Source organism: Miniopterus natalensis, chromosome 5 (genome assembly GCF_054644295.1).
Source record: "Miniopterus natalensis isolate mMinNat1 chromosome 5, mMinNat1.hap1, whole genome shotgun sequence".
In the NCBI taxonomy this organism is placed as follows: domain Eukaryota; kingdom Metazoa; phylum Chordata; class Mammalia; order Chiroptera; family Miniopteridae; genus Miniopterus; species Miniopterus natalensis.
The window spans coordinates 49,507,176-49,527,242 of NC_142085.1; the positions used below are offsets into that span (position 1 = coordinate 49,507,176).

Here is a 20,067-nt window from a genome sequence, read left to right on the forward strand (position 1 = left end):
ATACATTCTCGCAAGGAAATACTATGGTGCGCAATTGACTCGGTAATTATCTACCACGGAAAGTAGTCAATGACCTTCACTTCAGACAAATCAAACAGGCCATAAGTCAGGTGTAATCACAATGTAAAAACATCAGTGCTCTGTATAACATTTACAGTAATATGTATGTGTGTGTAGTATGTGTGTGTTTATATGTATTCGAATATACCTGTTTATAATGGATTCTGATTAACATACATTGTGGAAATAGAGAAAAACTTGAAGATAGTAATTTCTTTTTTAAGGCACTTCAAGAAAGGAAAAAATAAGGACAGTGTTACGAATCTTGACATTTATATAACATGATTTTTTATAGTAACTGCCATTTGTATCAATGCTGTTACTCATGGAATACAGTGTGCAAGAGGACAAAGCCTGTATGTGAGCAAAACACCACATTCATGGGTACAAGCTCTTGTCTGGCATGTAAAATAAGTTTGGTCATCTCTACTAAGCACATCAGGAATTCAGCATCAATTAATTATATTTAAGGGGCTAATTTATAACTAAGGTTAAAGGTCTTTGGGCCTCAGTCCTTTCAGTTGTTTTAGTAGTGAGTGCCTTTCAGTTCAGGTGCTAATGTGAATATGGGATATTCAAGTAGCAATTAGATAACCATAGTTAAAATAAATGAGGGTTTATTTGCCTCAGAGAGATTGGAGTGACTTCTTTCATTTGTTTTCACCTTGCTCCTCTCATGTATCATTACTTTCTATCCCTTGTCCAGATGAATAGGGCACCAGGTCTAATATCAAGAGTAATTTCTGTAGTTTCTGATCACAGCTCATTTTGAAGGAATTGTGTACTGGATTGTTTGTGGAGCCTGATAGAAGCCATTCAAATGCAAATACCAGACCCTTAATAGGGATATATTTATGACTTGCTAAGATAATTTTTGCATCTTTTTAGAAGATATTAGAATAGCCTTTCAAATTTTTGTGCAGGCTCATTGAATGCGGGGGCAGCTGTTCTGGTGTGGTCTTTGCAAGCCATTCATACACTCAAGCAACCATGTCTAAGGGACCTGCAGTTGGCATTGATCTTAGCCCCACCTACTCTTCTATGGGTGTCTTCCAGCATGGAAAAGTGGAAATAATTGCCCGTGATCAGGGAAACCGAACCACCCCAAGTTATGTTGCCTTTACTGATACCAAACAACTGATCAGTGATGCTGCTAAGAATCAGGTTGCAATGAATCCTACCAACACAGTTTTTGATGCCAAGTGCTTGATTGGACATAGATTTGATGCTGCTGCTCTCTAATTGGATATGAAGCATTGGCCCTTCATGGTGGTGAATGATGCTGGCAGGCCCAAGGTCCAAGTAGAATACAAAGGAGAGACCAAAAGTTTCTATCCAGAAGAGGTGTCATCTACGGTTTTGACAAAGATGAAGGAAATCACAGAAGCCTACCTTGGGAAGACTGTTACCAATGCTGTGGTCACAGTACCTGCATACTTCAATGACTCTCAGCGTCAGGCTACCAAAGATACAGGTGCTATTGCTGGTCTCAATGTACTTAGAATCATCAATGAGCCAACTACCACTGCTATTGCTTACGGCATAGACAAAAAGGTTGGAGCCGGAAGAAATGTGCTGATCTTTGACTTGGGAGGTGGCACTTTCGATGTGTAAATCCTCACAATTGAAGATGGAATCTTTGAGGTCAAATCTACAGCTGGGGACACCCACTTAGGTGGAGAAGACTTTGACAACAGAATGGTCAACCATTTCATTGCAGAGTTCAAATACAAGCATAAGAAGGCTATCAGTGAGTGCTGTCCGTCGCTTTCGTACTGCTTCGAACGTGGTAAGTGTACTCTCTCTTCCAGCACCCAGACCAGTATTGAGATTGATTTGCTCTATGAATGAATCAGCTTCTCTACCTCTATCACCCGTGCCTGATTTGAAGAATTGAATGCTGACCTTTTCCGTGGCACCCTGGACCCTGTAGAGAAAGCCCTTTGGGATGTCAAACCCCAGATCCATGATATTGTCCTGGTGGGTGGTTCTACCCATACCCCCAAGATTCAGAAATTCCTACAGGACTTCTTCAGTGGAAAAAGGTTGAATAAAAGCATCAACCCCGATGAGGTTGTTGCTTATGGTGCAGCTTCCCGGCAACCATCCTCTCTGGAGAAAAATTCAAAAATGTACAAGATTTGCTGCTGTTGGATGTCACTCCTCTTTCCCCTGGCATTGAGACTGCTGGTGGAGGCATGACAGTCCTCATCAAGCCAATACTACCATTCCTACCAAGCACAGACCTTCACTGCCTGCACTGACAATCAGCCTGGTGTGCTCATTCAGATTTACGAAGGTGAGCGTGCCACGACCAAGGATAACAGCCTGCTTGGCAAGTTTGAACTCACAGGCATACTCCCGCACCTCATGGTGTTCTCAGATTGAAGTCAGTTTTGATATTGATGCCAATGGCATCCTCAATGTCTCTGCTGTGGATAAGGGCACAGGAACAGAGGACAAGATCACCATCACCCATGACAAGGGTCATCTGAACAAGGAAGACATTGAGCGCATGGTCCAGGAAGCTAAGAAGGTACAAGGCTGAAGATGAGAAGCAGCGGGACAAGGTGTCTTCCAAGAATTCACTTGGATCCTACACATCGGACATGAAAGCAACTGTTGAAGCTGAAAAACTTCAAGGCATATCAATGAAGAGGACAAATAGAAGGTTCTTGACAAGTGCAATGAAATGATCAACTGGCTTGATAAGAACCAGAATGCAGAAAAAGAAGAGTTGGAACATCAGCAGAAAAAGTTGGAAAAAGTCTGCAACCCCATTATTACGAAGCTGTAAAACTGGACAGGTACATGCAAAAAGATGAAATTAGACCACCAACTTACACCAAACACACATTGCTGAGCCCCATCCTGGGAGTTTCTGATTCCGGAGGTTTGGGTAGGACCCCCAAATTTGCATTTCTAATAGGTTTTTGTGTGATGTTGCTGATTCTAAGACCACACTTAGAGAACCATTGGTTTAGTCTAGAAATTCTCAACTGTGTATAATTTTGTACCTCAGGGGACTTTTGCCAACGTCTGGGGACACTAATGGTTGTTACAACCAGAGGGTGCTACTGGCATGTTATGGGTAGAGGCCAATGATGCTGCTGAACATTCTACAATGTGCAGGACATCATTCCTTCTCTACAACAAAGAATTATCAGACCCAAATGTCCATAGTGCTGAGGTTGAGAACCACTAATTTAGTGGCAATTTCTGGGGTGGAAGGTCTGGAGGGAGGTGAGATTATCTCCTCATGGCAGCAGGTGCACATGGTTCATGTACATAGACACCGTACAGAGTTGGCTTTACCTGAAAAGAGCAGCTAAGTGGAATTCACCAAAGACATTTCATAAAAGAAATAGCTTCACACTCTTAATAAGCCACTCATTTTCTATCTTGCTCTGTACCGTGCAGAGCTAATCTGAATCAAATGATCCCTTTGAAATCAATGGCAACTGTGCTCTGGATGGGTAAAAGGATAAAAAGAAACAGCTATGTTCATTTTGAATTAACCAAGGTTGCACATTCCTTTTGATTAAATTGCAAGTGAAAGGAATTAGATGAAATGATGCAATTGATTGGGCACCAAAAATGATACAAATGGTTGACTCTGAAGGAAAACACAAGCAATGATAGGTGAAACTTATGTGGATTAGGTAATTTAAAAAATCCTCTTTTTAAGGCTGCACACAGATATTTAGACAATCTTAGTCAACAATCTGACACTTGCTGCCTAAGGTATAAACTGAAATAAGCAGTTTTCTTATTTTTCTGCTGTATTCACAGCAATCAAATAATTGTAATAACTCCAAGGCTGGCAAAATATTATTAAAGGGTGAGATTTTCTTAGAGGTTGGATAAAATATTGAATTACTTGAAGTTATAGATGATGGCAAGAAAAGTAAATGCATTTTTCCCCCCACAAGGCTGTGCAAAACAGACCACATTTTACTGAGGCTTTTTAAAACCACTGGTGGTGGTGCTTAGCACAAGCTAAATAACAAATTCATGAAACCTGGCATACACTCGGCATCTAACAGAAAGCAGACACTGAAATGTCTAAGATTTAACGATGGACTAACCACATGCAAGCATTTAGGCAAAATTATTAGAATACACCTTCATCTTTATTCCCTGACTCCTCATCACTCATTAAAAAGGCTAGAAGGATGGAATTCTTGGAAAGGAAGAAAGACAGTAAGGAGTCCCAGCCAGGAACTCTAACTAGTTCTTCACTTATTTAACTTTCATTTTTCCTATACTCACTAATGTCAATCCCAGTTACACATCTTTAGAAAATGGCCAACAGTATCTTTAGAAATTTTAGATATCATGAATATTATATATATGTAAATATATTATAATCATCACCATCACTTATGTCTTTAGAATTTATACTGTACTGTGGATTTTAGTTTCCACATCTGTAAAATGTTTTAAAAAATATTTTTTCTCCTTGGAATGCTCTTGTAGAATAAGTGTGTTAAGAAATTCTAATATGTAAATAAACTCTGATCAACTGTTTTGATTGAACCTGAGGCTGGAAGTCAAGTCCTCATCCGTTGGCCCTCATGGTGGCCCCTGGGGTATTATAAAGGCTTTAAGATTACACAGAGCATAGTTTAACAATCAATGGTCTAAATTTTTAGATACCTTTGAAAGTCTCAGTCTTGCCAAATATAGGCACTTATTACCTCCAGAAAGGATTTAAGTGAAGTCAGGAACAATACCTTATTTATATTTACAATTAAGGCCAAAAGAAATATCTGGATATTTGACTCAGAGCTTCCATGGAACAAAAGAAAAAAGAAAAAGAAAGGCTAAAGGGCACCTTGCTTTCTTTGTCTAATAAATGTCTAAAATGGATTGATTTATTACTGGGCTGTTTTTAGTAAGGTTATTTAGCATTATAACACGTATCTTCAAGTGTGATTTGGTAAAATACGGAGCTCTCCTCGACATATGGCATTTTCTTTTATTATGCATCCAGGCTGAGTATATATAACTGAATCTTAAATTTCAGAAACAGAAAGCATCGGTGAGAAAATGAAGTTAAACCTAAAAATGTACCTTTCTCATCACTTAACTTGACCTATAGGAATTATGATTCACATGTGTCTTAAACTGAGGTCATTTACAAATGTTAATCTCAGTTTTCAATCATAAGCAAGACTGAGTTCACTACTAAGTGAATGAAGTACATAAGCTCTGTATTGCAGTTCAAATGAAGATGCAGTGTTTTATCTGCACTGTGTCCAGGAGAAAGGGTTCACATATCATCATGAAATAAAGGGAGCCTGACCTGCCTGAGGGAGGATGAGCACCTGCATAGCGGTATACATAAGGGATACATAGTGGTATACATAAGGGATACATCGTGGTATACATAAGGGATATATAAGGGATACATAGTGGTATACATAAGGGATACATAGTGGTATACATAAGGGATACATAGTGGTATACATAAGGGATTCCTCCAATAGGGGGACCATGCTTTCTCTTTAAAAACAAAACCAAAACCAAAAAACTGTTTTTAGTAGGTACAAATGCCCAGATAATTACTCAGTTGAGACAGCAACTTGCAGAGATCACCTTCACAGCCAAGCACCTTCCAGAAATCAACATAGAGATGGTTGCGTCCTAGAAAATTTTAAGTATTGGTTGTCACAAGGTCTGTAACTGTGATCTTAACTAAATTTAAGAATCACTCCATATAACACCTGATGTTGAATGTCACTGTCTTTACGTGTCTTTCAGGGTAAGTTTATATGTAAAATATCTGAGAGAATTGACTTTGGAGAAAAATAATATAATGGTTCCATCTGAAAGTTGTAAAATATCTAGAATATTTTATTTTTAGTATAGTTTATATTTGGTTATCTATTTCTTAGTTCTCCCAATTTTTATTTATTTTAAAAACTTTTCTTTTTACGTACTGATACTTGTTCGTTATAGAAAATTTAGACATTAAATGAGTAGAAAAGAAGAAAATAAAAATTTCTCCAATGTCAATATCTAATAAAAATCATCATTGACATTTTGGTTTTAATCTTTTCATCCTGTTTTCCCTATGCAAATATTTTTGCTTACAAATAAAAAATAGGTTAGTGTCGCCTGGCTGGAGTGGTTCAGGGGTTGAGCACTGACCCATGAACCAAGAAGTCGCTGGTTCCATTCCTGGTTAGGACACATGCCTGGGTTTCAGGCTCAATCCGCGGAGGGGGTGTGCAGGAGGCAGCAGATCGGTGTTTCTCTCTCATCAATGTTTCTGTCTCTCTATCCCTCTCTCTTAGCCTCTCTCTGAAATCAATTTTAAAAACATTAAAAAAAATAGATTGGTATAAATACCATTATTTAAGAAAAGATCTTTCCATGTCATTAGGTATTTACCTATAACATTACTCTTAATGCTGTACTATAGGGCATTACATATTCATTGTATGGATATGTGACAATTTGTAAAATTTTCTATTGAGCCTTAGGTTTTTTTAAAAATTATAAACAACATTCTTATGAAAACTATTTTAATTAAATCATTGGACACATTCAAGATAGATTTTTTAAAGTTGTAAAACTATTTTCATCTCATTGTTAGAATAGTATTCATTTTTATTGTAACTATGAAAATAAATCATACCCTTATAGAAATAAAAGGTCAAAGATGTACAGCAGGTGAGATGATGGTGTTAGCCTCGGTGAAGTCAACAAAAGCCAATTACACAGTGATTTTATGAAATTAAACTTGATTAACATGAGATACTTTTGTGTTAAGCTTAATTAGTAGCTATTTGCATTTAGCAATACAATAAACTAAAAAATATTTTTTGCAATACTTATATTTTTCTGTTTGTATGATATATACATGCTCATTGAAAAATTGTGTAAATATAGAAAAAAGAGGAAAATAAATATCATCTAGGCATAAAGGCTGTTAACATTTTAAAAAATCTTTTGAAACAGACAACATCCTTTAAAAAATGGAATCAGATAATTCTTAGGGCTTTTTGCCTGTTTCTTCTCACATAATATATTATGAAATCTTTCCAGATAAATTTAATATTTCCAATAATTATTATATGGATATAATTATTATATGGATATGCCACAATAAAAACACACACACCATATTTAACTCTTGTAGTACATTTGAGGTGTTTTGTGGTTTTTTTCTATTAAAATAATGCTATGATAAGCAGTCTTTTATAGTCATCTTTGTTCACTTTTTTTTCCTAAGAAGGAATTACTAGATTAAAGTGTATGTACATTACAAATGTCTAATTGACCTCCTGAAAGTTTGTATTGTTTTATTCATGTTTTCATTAAGCAGTGTCTGAGAGCATAACTAATTCTTACTCCGGCTTATACTGCTTTTCTTGTAAGGTAACATTATTCTTCTCAAAATAAAAGTATTGGTGCCAATATGCTTCTGAATTTCCTTCTCAAGAATATGAAATGAAAGTGGAATAGACAAAATTGAATGTAAATAAATTTGAAGTAATATAATTTTTATATGTTTATAGAACATTTTCTCTAAAGAGTTAATAGAAATTTGTATTTAAGCCTGACATTTTATTGGGATGTCTTGATACTAAGAAGCTTGGGGTTTTCAAGTGTTCCATTATTTAATAATAAGATCATCCTCAGGTTTTTGTAGCCATAAGCTAATGTTCTTTGTCCTCAAAGAGGTTCACAGAGTAAGTTTTACTGACTCAAGTAACTTTCCCTTCCATTAGAGTAAATTGCTACTTATTTCAGTGTCCTAAATTAACTAGAAATCTAGACGATTTAAGACACTTCTCATAGTGCGCAACTCACTACTGGAGTATTTCAACTATAAACAAAACAAAACAAAACAAATATGGAGGCTTTGTGTGCTTTCATTATTGTGATTCAATATCCAAAGTTGAAAAGATAACTGTTAACTCCCCAAGATTTAGTAGCAACTCAAAGTCTGATAATAATACATAGATCAATTCTTTATAATTATGATGCATCAATAACTTAACCATCCAGAATTCTTGGTGAATGAGACATTTAGATAACCATTTTCTCAATACTGTAATTTCCCCCAAGAATTAAAAATATTTCAAAATTACCTTTTACACATTCTCGTTTATTTAATCAAGCCTTAGGTAATTGTTATTTACTATACTGTTTTATTGTCCATATGGCTTGCTGCTCATGCTAATTGATCCCATATTGTCCTGTTGGAGAAGCTTGATTCTGTTTCATATTTTTCAGTCTTCCCAGGCTCTTTGTCACTTTTTTTTTCCCTGTCAGTGTACTGCTTCTTTATTTCTAATTTGCTTGTGCTAATATGGCATAACCACACTTGTTAAGATTATACAAAGCAAACGTAGATAGGAGCTGAAAAAGGAAATGACAGCTTTTTCTTGAGTAAAGAACAAGCATTTTCTTCTATAAATATACTCATCAGTTTAGGAGTCTATGTTTTAATTGAGTTTATTGTGGGGACATTGGTTAATAAAATTATATGGGTTTCAGATGGACAATTCTATAATACATCATCTGTATATTGTATTGTGTATTTACCATCCCAAGTCAAATTTAAGAGGTAGGAGTCCATTTTTCTAATTTCTGACTAGCTAAGTTTTGTTTCACCTTCAATTTTAAATGATATCCTTGCTGGATAAAGCAATCTTGGTTGCATGCTCTTGCTTTTCATTACTTGCAGAACTTCATGCCACTCCCTTCTGGCCTGAAGAGTCTCTGTTGAGAAATCAGCTGTCAGCCTCATGGGGGTTCCCTTGTAAGTCACTGCTTGTCTCTCTCTTGCAGCCCTTAATATTTTCTCTTTGTCCCTGACATTTGCCATTTTAATTATGATGTGTCCTGGAGTGGGTCTCTTTGGGTCCCTCTTGTTTGGAACCCTCTGTGCTTCCTGAACTTGTGTGGCTTTCTCCTTCGCCAGCCTAGGGAAGTTTTCTATCATTATTTCCTCCACCAAGTTCTCTATCCCTTGCTCTCTTTCCTCCCCCTCTGCTACTCCTATAATGCAAATGTTGTTTGCTTCATGTTGTCCCAAAGCTCCCTTAGACTGTCCTCATGCTTTTTAAGTGTTTTTTCTTTTTGCTGCTCTGATTGTGTGATTTTTTCTACCTTGTCTTCTAAGTCACTTATTTTATCCTCTGCTTCATTGAGCCTGCTTTTAATTCCTTTCAGTGCATTCTTGATATCAGATACAGCATTTTTTAATCTCTGTCTGAGTTTTGTTTATAGTATGTATCTCTTTTTTCATGTTTTCACTAAGGTCCTCTAGTGTCTATCATCTAGTGTCTTCTTAAGTTCCTTGAACATCTTCATCATCCATATTTTGAACTCCGTTTCCAATAACTTGCTTAACTCCATCTCATCAAAGTCTTTTTCTGGCGATTTTCCCTTTTCTTTAATTTGGGCGTTGTTTCTTTGTCTCCCTATTTTGGTAGGTCTTAGTGTTGGTATCTATATATTAGATATATTTGCTGTCTCCCAGTCTTGTGGGGTGGGATTTTGTCTTGTGGGTCCAGTGGAGCCCAGAGGTGTTTTCCTTATACTTCTGAGCTCTTTGCTCTAAGCGTGTCCCTCTTGTGTGTGTTCCTTTTGTGGTTCCTCCTGTTGTGGTTGGGTCTAGATTGTTGTTGATCAGTCCTTGGGAGGACCTTCCTCTCAGGTTGGCTAACTGTGTCTCAGCCCCAACTTCGTTGTGTAAGCTGTTGTACGGGTGCTGGCAAGGCAGGACAATACATAACTAAACTTCCAGGAAACAAGAGGTATCTTACAAAATATCTTGACAGTCACAATGAAAACAACCCACGTGAAAATAGAACTTGGAGAGTGAAGGGAGAACACACACACACACAAATGCTTAAAAAAAAGAGAGAAAGAAAGAAAAGTAACACTTAGAGAGAGAGAGATGTATATTGTTGTTAATACTGGTGAAAATTTAGAAAATAATAATAAACTAAAATGTAAAAAAATAGAGAAGCTACTGGGAGATAACAGAAGCAGAGAAAAGATTTTGAAAGAAAGGCCAGCAAAAAATTAAGGGAGGGAATAGGATAATAGTTGAAAATGAGAAAACAAAAATACAATAAAGAGAATAAAAGAAACTAAAAATTGAACAAAAAGACAGAAAGACAGAAGGGAGGATAACAAAAGAATGAAAGAAAAGTAGAAAAAGAAAAAAAGTTATGCCGATGGATCAAGAGGAGACAGAGAGATAAAGCCCAGGCAGGGAGAAAGTCCGGTAAGAGATTTGGGGGAAACTATAGAGGACAGCAGCAAACTTGGTTATAATGATAAAGTCCCAGTTATTAAGCGGGGTTATCAAGAAAGTCTTGATAGCAGAAGCAAGGATAAAACAAAACAAAGCAAATAAGCAAAACAAAACTAAAAACAAGCTAAGCAAAACAAAATTCTTTTATAAAAAAGAGAAAAAAATTTAGTTAAAAAAATGTTTAAAAAATTTTTTAAATTATTATAAAATTTAAAAAAGAAGAAAAAACAAATTTTCTCCCCTTTCTCTTCTTCCTAAGGAAAAAAAGAGAAAAAATAAACAAACACAAACAACAACAAAAAAAAAACAATCCAAAAAAACCCAAAAACCAAAAAACAAACAAAACCAAAACCAAAACAAAACAAAAGAAGAAAAAAAGATAGTCAATCAGGTGAGTTTCTTCTGGGCAACTTAAATTGTCTGAGGGTCACTGTTTTGTGTGCTGATTTCAGTTTTCCTGGGAGGTGCTTGTGTATCACCCACTGTGATACACAAGTCCAGATTTGGCTCTGGTGTCCTTGGGTAGATGGTTGATCTGAGGCTCTCTGTGGATCACCCCCTCTTGTCAGCTATTTTGCAAACTTGTAGTTGCCTGGTCTTACTCCAGAGTCTTATGTAGAGTCTTGAGGGTGCAGAGTGGCTCGTGTAGCCCAAGGTATCACTCCCCTTAGAGGTGTCGCTGTCAGGCGCTCACTCTGCGGGAGTTAGTCTTTGCTCCACCGCCAGCTCCTCAGTACCTACCCTGTCCTCCGATTTTAGTTCCCCAGGCTCTGTCCTGCTGCAGCTTCGGATTGATTTCAGCTTGTTGCCTTTTCTGAATGGGCTGTTTCAGCAGCCTGGGCTCAGTGAGTTCGATTAAAAAACATTCCGGTGGGCCCTTTGCCTGCCCAGCCCCCAGCAGGGGTTTTCAGCATTTCCTCCAGCTCCCAAACAACAGTCCCTGAGAGTCTTATTCTTGTAAAGTCCTCCTGTGAGCCGCTCTCCTTTCCCCCTCAGGGGTGTCTGGGGCCTCAGTGAGCGCAGCCGCCCCTTTCCTGTTGGGGGCCGTGCTCCTGGCCCAGGAGAGGCTGGCGGGCTCCGCCCCTCCCTGCTCAGCTCTGGTTGGCTGGTCGCACCAGGCCCGCCCCTCAGACCGTTTACTGCGCAGACCCCAATCCCAGCCTCCGCTGGTCTGTGTGCGCAATGCACGCCGGGAAGGCGGGAGCCAGTTCCATGATCAAACTCACAAATGCACAAAGCAACACACAGGCAGAGAGTCCGCTCTGCAAGGTCCCGCTGCTCACGCACCAAGGCCCCCAGCGGGAGGGGACCCAAAGTCAGCTCCACGTAGCTCCCCGCACTGCTGGTCTCAGCAAAGCTGGAGTGCCCCTCAGGGCTGTCACAGATCCTAGCCTCTCCGCACCCGGAGCTCAGGGTGGGAGGACACCCTCAGGGCTGGTCACAGATCCCAGATTCTGGGCACCAGGAGCTCAGGGAGGGAGGGCTCCCCACTCCCCCACGCCACGCAGACTCAGCGCTTTCTGGGGCTCAACACAATGCCCCACAGGGAGGCAGAGGGTCCCCGTGTGAGGCTGCTCAGCGCAGTCCTCTGGTCCCTTACCACTCGGGTGCCACACACCTTGGGACAGCCTTCCCTATGGTCGGCACCCGGAGCACTAGACGCCGGTCGCAGCTGCCACTAGAGGCTTTGTTTCGCTAGGAAGGCGCCGGCCGCCATTAGAGGCTGTTTCCTAGGAAGGCGCCCACCCCTCCGGGACTCACCGCTCCCCTGGGCCCCTCTGCCCTCTGACGGGGCGCTCCTTCCCCTCTCGTCGCTCTGGGTGTGGGGTCCCCGCTTTTGGATGCCGTCCGCACTCCTGAGGGGAGGAGCCTTGCAGCCTCCAGGCCTCAGGGCTTGGAGCCCAGCACAGGCCTCAGGGGGCACCCCCTTCCTACGGCCCCCTTCTCCTACCGGACTCCGTGATGTCTCTTCAGTGCTCCCCACTCGCACTCCATCCACTCAGGTATGTTTCTCTGGTTTTTCCAAGATGGCTGCGTAGGATTTTAGGAGTAAATCGAGTCCATGGCTGGGAGCGGGGGCACCCTGCTGCTTCTCGCAGTGCCCCCATCTTCCCTCCCACCAGTTTTGAATAGACAGGCTAATTTTCAGACTTAAGTGCGCCTCTTCACCGAAACTACATGTCCAGCAAAAGTGAGTTTTAGGGAGACCATGGAAAAGACTGTCATGCCTTTCTTCCACACTATCATCACATTAAGGTGCAACTTTACCTTAAATTGCACCAACTGTAGTTTGTGCAAATTTCTTTTTCCTGTGGCCTTTCTTGTATCCTTGGATCTCTGCCTGTAAGTTTCTGAGCATCAACTATTGTTTCCACCCCACATTTCTTTTTTCTCAATTCTGCTTTGATTTTTTCTTTTTGGCAAAAATTGGAGCATGTTGCAGGGACCTTAGCTTACTTTTATCAATATACATATTAGAGGAGAAGAGCTAATCCTGTTGTGATTCAGCAGAAAGAGATATACCGTGTATTTAGGGAGTGTTTGGCCAGAGTTACTGGATTAAATAGGGGTCAAGGTTCTCATTTGAGTTTGACTGCCTTTTATAGCCCAATATCCACTGGAATCTTCCTTTGTCTAAAAGCAAGTTAGAGCTGGTGGGGCAATGCACTTAGAGATGAGGGAAAAGTGCTCAGAGGAATCACTGATCATGAACATAAAATTTTTAAAAAGTTAGAAAGCTTGTCTGACACGCTTAACAGCTAATAACTCAATTAATGTTTCTTTTCGGATTTAACCCATTGGAATTAATAACTATTCAAAATGTGTCTACATTTTTGGGAACACCCCGTATTATTCTAAAAAATAAGTTAAAATAAAGGTCTAATCTCTCAACCATATTTGATGTTGATTTTTTGTTACCTAATTTAGGGAACATAACTATAAAATAAATAAAAAGAAAAGTAGCATTAAGGATCATTAGAAATGACATTTAGGTATTGTGCATAACACTGAAACATGTAAAACCCAAGCCACCCCTTTATTTAATTTAAAGACAATATGGCTAAAGAGTAGATTATTGTCTGATATATAAGAAGTTGTTTGTTATTAGAAAATTTCTGATTAATTTGTTTCCCATTTTTGTTTAGAACAGGATAAATCACACATTATCTTGCCATTATTCTAGAATATATATATATTTTTGAATAGGACTATAAGAGATGGGGGACTCTAAGAGCCTTATGATTCTATTTTTTAAAGACCAACAAAAAAAGAACGGAAAAATATGAGCATTTTCCCATTTAAATGATACATAAAGAGGAAGATCTTACTCAATTCTGGATTAAAGATGCTGGTCATTTTCTTCCCATCAGCAGAGCTGCTGATGGGGAGCACTGACCTTGGGCTTTCTCCTTCCCATTATCTGCAGATAAGTCACTTTTCCATTTCTGAAGGAAGTGCTTAACATATTATATGAAACTACGACCAAGGTTTTGCAGTTACTACTTTAAAAAATTATTATATACATATTCATGTGGTTTTGGAAAACTCTTGCATTTCAGTGTTACTGCAATTTGTATAAACTACAATGTGAATGCTTATTTATTTGAAAGCATAATATACTCTAAGATGTAAATCCTCTTAATGTGAGGAAGACTGATGGTCGTGTTTTCATCATTCTTCCTACCATTCTTTTCCATGAATATCTTTGATAAAGTGTATGGTGAATTATTTTTATGTAAGAATAAGTTACACATTGTACAAGTATTGATTTTGTAAATATGGTTAAACCAGGATGATTGTTTAGAAATATTTTATGCACCAATAGTCTTGAATAATTATCAGACCACTTACACAAAAATGATCACCTATCAGGTTATACCTGCAATATATATTTGAAAATATATCAAAAAATGTAGAACTAATTATAATACAATAACAAATCCTAAATCCTTAAATTACAGCCTATTCAGAAGATGTAGTAATATCAGTAAATCAGGTAAAGCTTCTTTACAAAGCATGTGCTAATATAAAAAGACACTTTGAATAGAGTTCGTGGCAGCAAAGGTTGTGGTGGAGACAATGTATTCCAGAGCCAGACTGCGAGGTCTTATGCTAGTTAGTTTTCCGTTCTGTATCTCAGTTTCCTCAGCTGTGAAATGGGAACTGATAACAATATTATAGAGTTGTTGAAAGAACTGATGAGTTAGTCCATGTAAAGTGCTTAAAACAGAGCCTTTCTCAGGCAAATTCCACAAAAGTGCTGGCTGTCATTATTATGTAGGTGTGAACAATTGCAACAATGACTCTGGAATGCCCGAATATTACTGTGCACTGGGGTCAGGCGCTTTACTTACATACAACTTCAAATCCTCACAACCACGTTTCAACAAAAATATTATTCATATTTTATAGATGAAACTGAAGTCCACAGACTAATTTGACAAAGTCACATTGCCAGCATCTGTCAGAGCCATGATTCAAGCTCTGATCTGTTTGGGTCCAAAGCCTGACCTCTTTCTGCTAAACCATTTGGTAGTCATAATCATTTTTATATCATAAAATTATTGGAGAATTGGAGGATAATTTCCAAGTGCATAGCATATATTGAATATTAAAATATTTAAATTACTTATAGTTGAAAATATTCAGAGAAATCAATAATCTTATGAATATTTGTCTTTTTTTACTATATATTTACAAATAGCTGTTAATACAGAAACTATTACAAAGAAAATTATCATTGCTACCTAATACACTTGAATATATTTATTTTTAAGAACCCAGCTATTTCACTGATATTATACAATTTAATCAGACTAGGAGCCAATTTTTCCTGTCTTTTCTCTTTTCTGGTTACTACTTTTCAATGAAGGAAGTTTGTAATCATTTAGTATTAATCAAATGCTATATACAAAGCACAACATAAGGAGATTAATCAACTTCCCATGAAACATCAATTTGACACATTGACAAATTAAAGGACTGACTTCATCAGAAATTATTTTTTACAAAATGAATAACTTTATAATAAAAATAAACATCCTAAGACATACTCTTAGAGAAAATTCAAGTGCTTTAAATCTCACCTCAGAGAAGCAGCCATCATTAATATTCTGATTAAGGTCATTTAGACACAGACATATAGAATTTTTATACAAATAGGATCATGGTTTATATTATATCTTGTGGTTTTTCCATATTGGCACACATAAATAGATCATATTGTTTTTATTTGTTGACTAGTGTTTTTCTAGTTTTTATTATAGATAAAAATGCTTTGATGAATATCATACAGAATTATTGTAAATTTCATATTGCACTTGATTTAAATTTAGCAACCTCCTGTCCTTTGTATATGTAACTCATTTCATTCATATTTCCTGGGCAAAAGTGTCCATTATTATGGCAGATTACGATGAAAGCAGTCCTCTTAATTCAATTTTTGGGATCTCTTTTCCCCATGCATCTGCTTTCTTATAAACAAATTGACGCTCTGCCTGTTACCTCCTCTTTTGTGGTTCATAGTCTCTTTTTCACTGGCACAATTCCTGTGTGGAGCTCCTCAAAGTGGAATCAGGTTCATAATAGGGATGGAGTACCTCTGCAGGGTTGGAAGCAGCACATGCTGGGGCTGCCTGGTATTACAGAGAAAGATAAGAAGTGAAAGGATGAAGGAATGGGGTGTACCTTAATTAATAGATTCACAAATTTAGAGATGGGAGATTTCCCAAATATCCTCAAACTGCTCAATTTTATAACAAAATGCAAGTAAGAAAGGCTGACTTTCCCAGAAGTACCCAGCTGGCTTGTGATAGGGACAGTGCGAGGAAGGAGCCCCTGGTTGCTGATCTTTCCCCAGCAACTCATTCTGCCCCCAACACCATGTCCAATCTCTCCTCCTCCCCATCCATCCCGCAGGAGACTGTTGTACAACAGGAATACAAGCAGAACTGAAATGAAGTGTTCAGGGCAAGGGGAAGCAAATTTAATTGTGTTAACGGAAACAATAGCAACAGTAATTTTTATCTGTTGAATTAAAGTTTTGAAATGTTTATTGTAGACTGCTAGCTTCTGGCAGCCATTTCTTCAAATAAAAGCTTAGTATGAAAGGAACATTATGTGTAGTTTCTGATACGAAACATTTGAGTTCAGGAAAGAGAAAATACGGTTATTTTATTATTGTTACATATAATATCCGTAATTAAGCATAATAGAATAATGGATATAGCATTAATTTGAGTAAGCAGTGTTTCTGTTTTCATGATACAGACAGGTCATTACATATGTATATGAAATGATAATCGAGTTTGTATTATAAAACAGGCAAAGGAATTCATATCTTTAGAAAATAAAGTTATATCATCACAAAATATCAAGAAGATATATCATCGAGACCAAGGCTATTAAATTAAGAAATATTTGTGGGTATAAATTGGTTTAATATGTGGGATTTGTGAAAGGAAATATATAAGGTAGCTGATATCGTAAGTAAAGAAATTCAACCATTACATAGAATATTAGAGCTGTTTCATTTGCTGAATGTTTAAGGTGCCAATAGTAAATATGCCAGTCATCTTTATTTATTTCAATGTGGAAATATTTCAGAAATCAGAATTTTGATGGTGATTATACTCCACTTTTAAAAAATTTGGTGCAATTTATTCACTTTACCATGTGCCAGTGTTTTAGTTATCTGCTGCTGCGTAACAAAACACCTCAAAACTTAGTGTCTTAGAACAACAATATCAATATTTCTTGTGAATGCATATGTCAGGCTCCTCTGCTAGGATGGCTGGACCAGTCAGTCAGAGGGGTGAGGAGTCTGACCAAGCATCTCTCACTGTGTGTTGTACTCCTGACAGATCTCAGAGGGGACGGGTTGGGGGGGATTGGGTTAAAGAAGGTGAAGAGATTAGCGACAGAACATATATGCATAGCCCATGGACACAGACAATAGGGTGCTGAATGCCAGGGGAGAGGGTGGGGGGCTGGGTGGAAGTGGGCAAAGGGGAGGGGAAATGGGGGACATCTGTAGTAGTATAAACAATAAAAGAAAATAATACCTTAAAAAATAAAATACTCCATTTTTTAAAATATGTTTTTTATTGCTTTCAGAGAGAAGAAGGGAGAGGGGGAGAGAGAGATAGAAACATTAATGATGAGAGAGTCATTGACCGGCTGCCTCCTGCATGCCCCCGACTGGGGATCGAGCCCACAACCCAGGCATGTGCCCTGACCGGTAATGGAACCGTGACCTCCAGGTTCATGGGTGGATGCTCAACCACTTAACCACATGGGCTGGGCAAAAATACTCCATTTTTTAAAGACACATTTCTACTTTGAGCACTTTAGATTCTATATGTAATGTTTATGAACATTTAAAAAATTCAAACTGTTCTTACTATATTCAAGATAAAGGTCTTTATGGTTTAGTCCTATGTAAGCAATTAGATGCTATTAAGGAAAACGGATTCTTACTTTAAGATTTGGAATCTTTTTGTAAACATTTATTAAAATACATAGAAATATCATGATACTATTTGCCATAAAACAAAATTCTATCTAAGGTTTATCTTTACTGAATATTATATTACAAGCTTTAGATATTGAATCATCTCATTATAAGAGGCTTTACTTAAAGCAATATGACATTACAGACTCCAAAAATAGTCTTATAGCAGGGTTACAATAATAAGTACTCATATGCATATAAATATTGATGAATTATACAAAAGTATACATGTATATGCATTTATTTACAAGGATATCATGGTTGTTTTGTGGGTTTTTTTAGAGCATTCTGTTAAGGTATTGGAAGTTGCTTAAATCTTGGCTACAGACTATCCTTGTTCTAGATTGCTGGGTGGGAATGAACTGACACATATTTATTCATTCTCCTGGTAAACTTTAAATTTAGCATCCACTAGTGTCCAGAAATGATGCTGGAAATATTACTGAATGACTATTACTGGAAAATTAATTCATGTGTACCTTAACAACAATTTCCCAAAGGTATCACATTAGAACATTTATCAGGAAGAAAGCTGGCCTACATATGCAGGGTGTCTCCAAAAATGTATATACACTTTAGCAGCTGATAGCTCAATTTTAAAAACAAAATATATTTTAATAAACACTACCTTTATAATTATCAAAGTATGTGCACACGTTTTTAGGGAACATCCTATATTTTCATTTGACCATGCTGCTGCTGACAAATCTACATGTTTATAAAGCCAATGAGTGACTAGAAATCTCTTTCAGGATGAACATTCATCCCTTCAACAATTTTTAAAATACCTTTATTTGTGCAAAAATTTGAATTTTTATGTAGCCAAATTGATCTTTTTATTTATGATTTTCTCTATTGCCTTTAAGCATAGAAAGCCCTTTCCCTTAGAGAGTTTACATAAATATCGTATGTATTATCTTCTAAAGTCCTTATCGCTTGACTTTTTACATTTAACTTTTTAATCATCTGGAATATGGTTTGAATTGGGTAATGACACATCCCTAGTAATGTTATAAACAAAAAGGATGTATGTACAGTGTATCTAGAACTGAACACTGTGCCAAGCTTGTACCTAGTGCGCAGCACATTTTTTGATTTCACTCTTCTTTTCTACAGTCAGTCAGGGCACGCACTTGATCGGTGTTCCAGAGGAGAGCATCTAGCCTAGAAAGGGGCCAGTTCCTGATGCCAAGGCATTCACTGAAAAGTGGGGGAGAGGAGATTTAGATAAGCAACTATAATATGATATAACTCTGGTGGGGCAAGAAGACATGAGAAACTTTCAAAGGAGGCAATCCTTATGATGCTTCCTGAGAGATGAATTGAAGTTTATAAAATGGTTTTCCAGAAAGTGAGAAAGTGTCTGAGGCAGTCTTGTGCGTTCAAGGACTTCTCAGAATCATAGCAGAGCACCAGCAGAGCTGACGGGAGGGGGAGGGGAATGGAGAGAAGACCCAGGCCAGGTCAAGAAAGGACAGGCAAACCACACTGGGGATCCTGGTCTCTAACTAGTCTTTCTTGCGTACATATGACTCGTGGCAAGGCTATTCAGAGTGTTTGACTTTTTCATATCTGGTACAAGTTTTAGAGCAAGTATAACATTTCTCTCATGCAGTTTTGTATCTGAATAATTAAGAGTCTTAAATACTCCAGATTATTCCCAAACCAATTGAATATATAATTTCTGGTAATGCTCAGATCATGTGGGTTGGAAGAGTTTGCCTGAGTATCCCAATTGATATTTTCATTTAGGTACGGGTCCGTTTCCTTAAATATTTGAAGAGACTTTTGTAGTATAGTCATGGAACAGCATTGTGGCTTTTGGGACATGGGACTATGCCATAAAATTACCTTTGCTCTGAGACAGAAAAGCTATAATGAACTATACCAAGATTCCCCTTCTGCCCCCCGCCCATGGGTTTTACAAACATATTTGGTACCATTAGCTTTTATTAAACAAGCTTGGCCAATCATGAAGTTTGTTAAAATCCTAAAGCTAATCTTCCAAGGCATTACTTGGGCATTATCAGAGTATTTGGTACCTCATCTAATTTGTTCCCCTTCACAGATAGAATTACACAGTCTTCATCTTTAATATGTAGCTACTATAAATAAAGAGTATATTTATATATACATAGTCTCTGAGGATTGTCTATTATACAGTTGCTTTAAGATAACGTGATTCACTGTTCCAATTGAATCTTGTTTG

At 37.6% G+C, this 20,067-nt stretch overlaps 1 pseudogene; it reads left to right on the forward strand.

Annotated features, from left to right (window-relative positions):
• The first annotated feature begins 1,050 nt into the window (after window positions 1–1,050).
• On the forward strand, window positions 1,051–2,857 carry LOC107542756 (heat shock cognate 71 kDa protein pseudogene; annotated as a pseudogene).
• The last annotated feature ends 17,210 nt before the right edge of the window (window positions 2,858–20,067 follow it).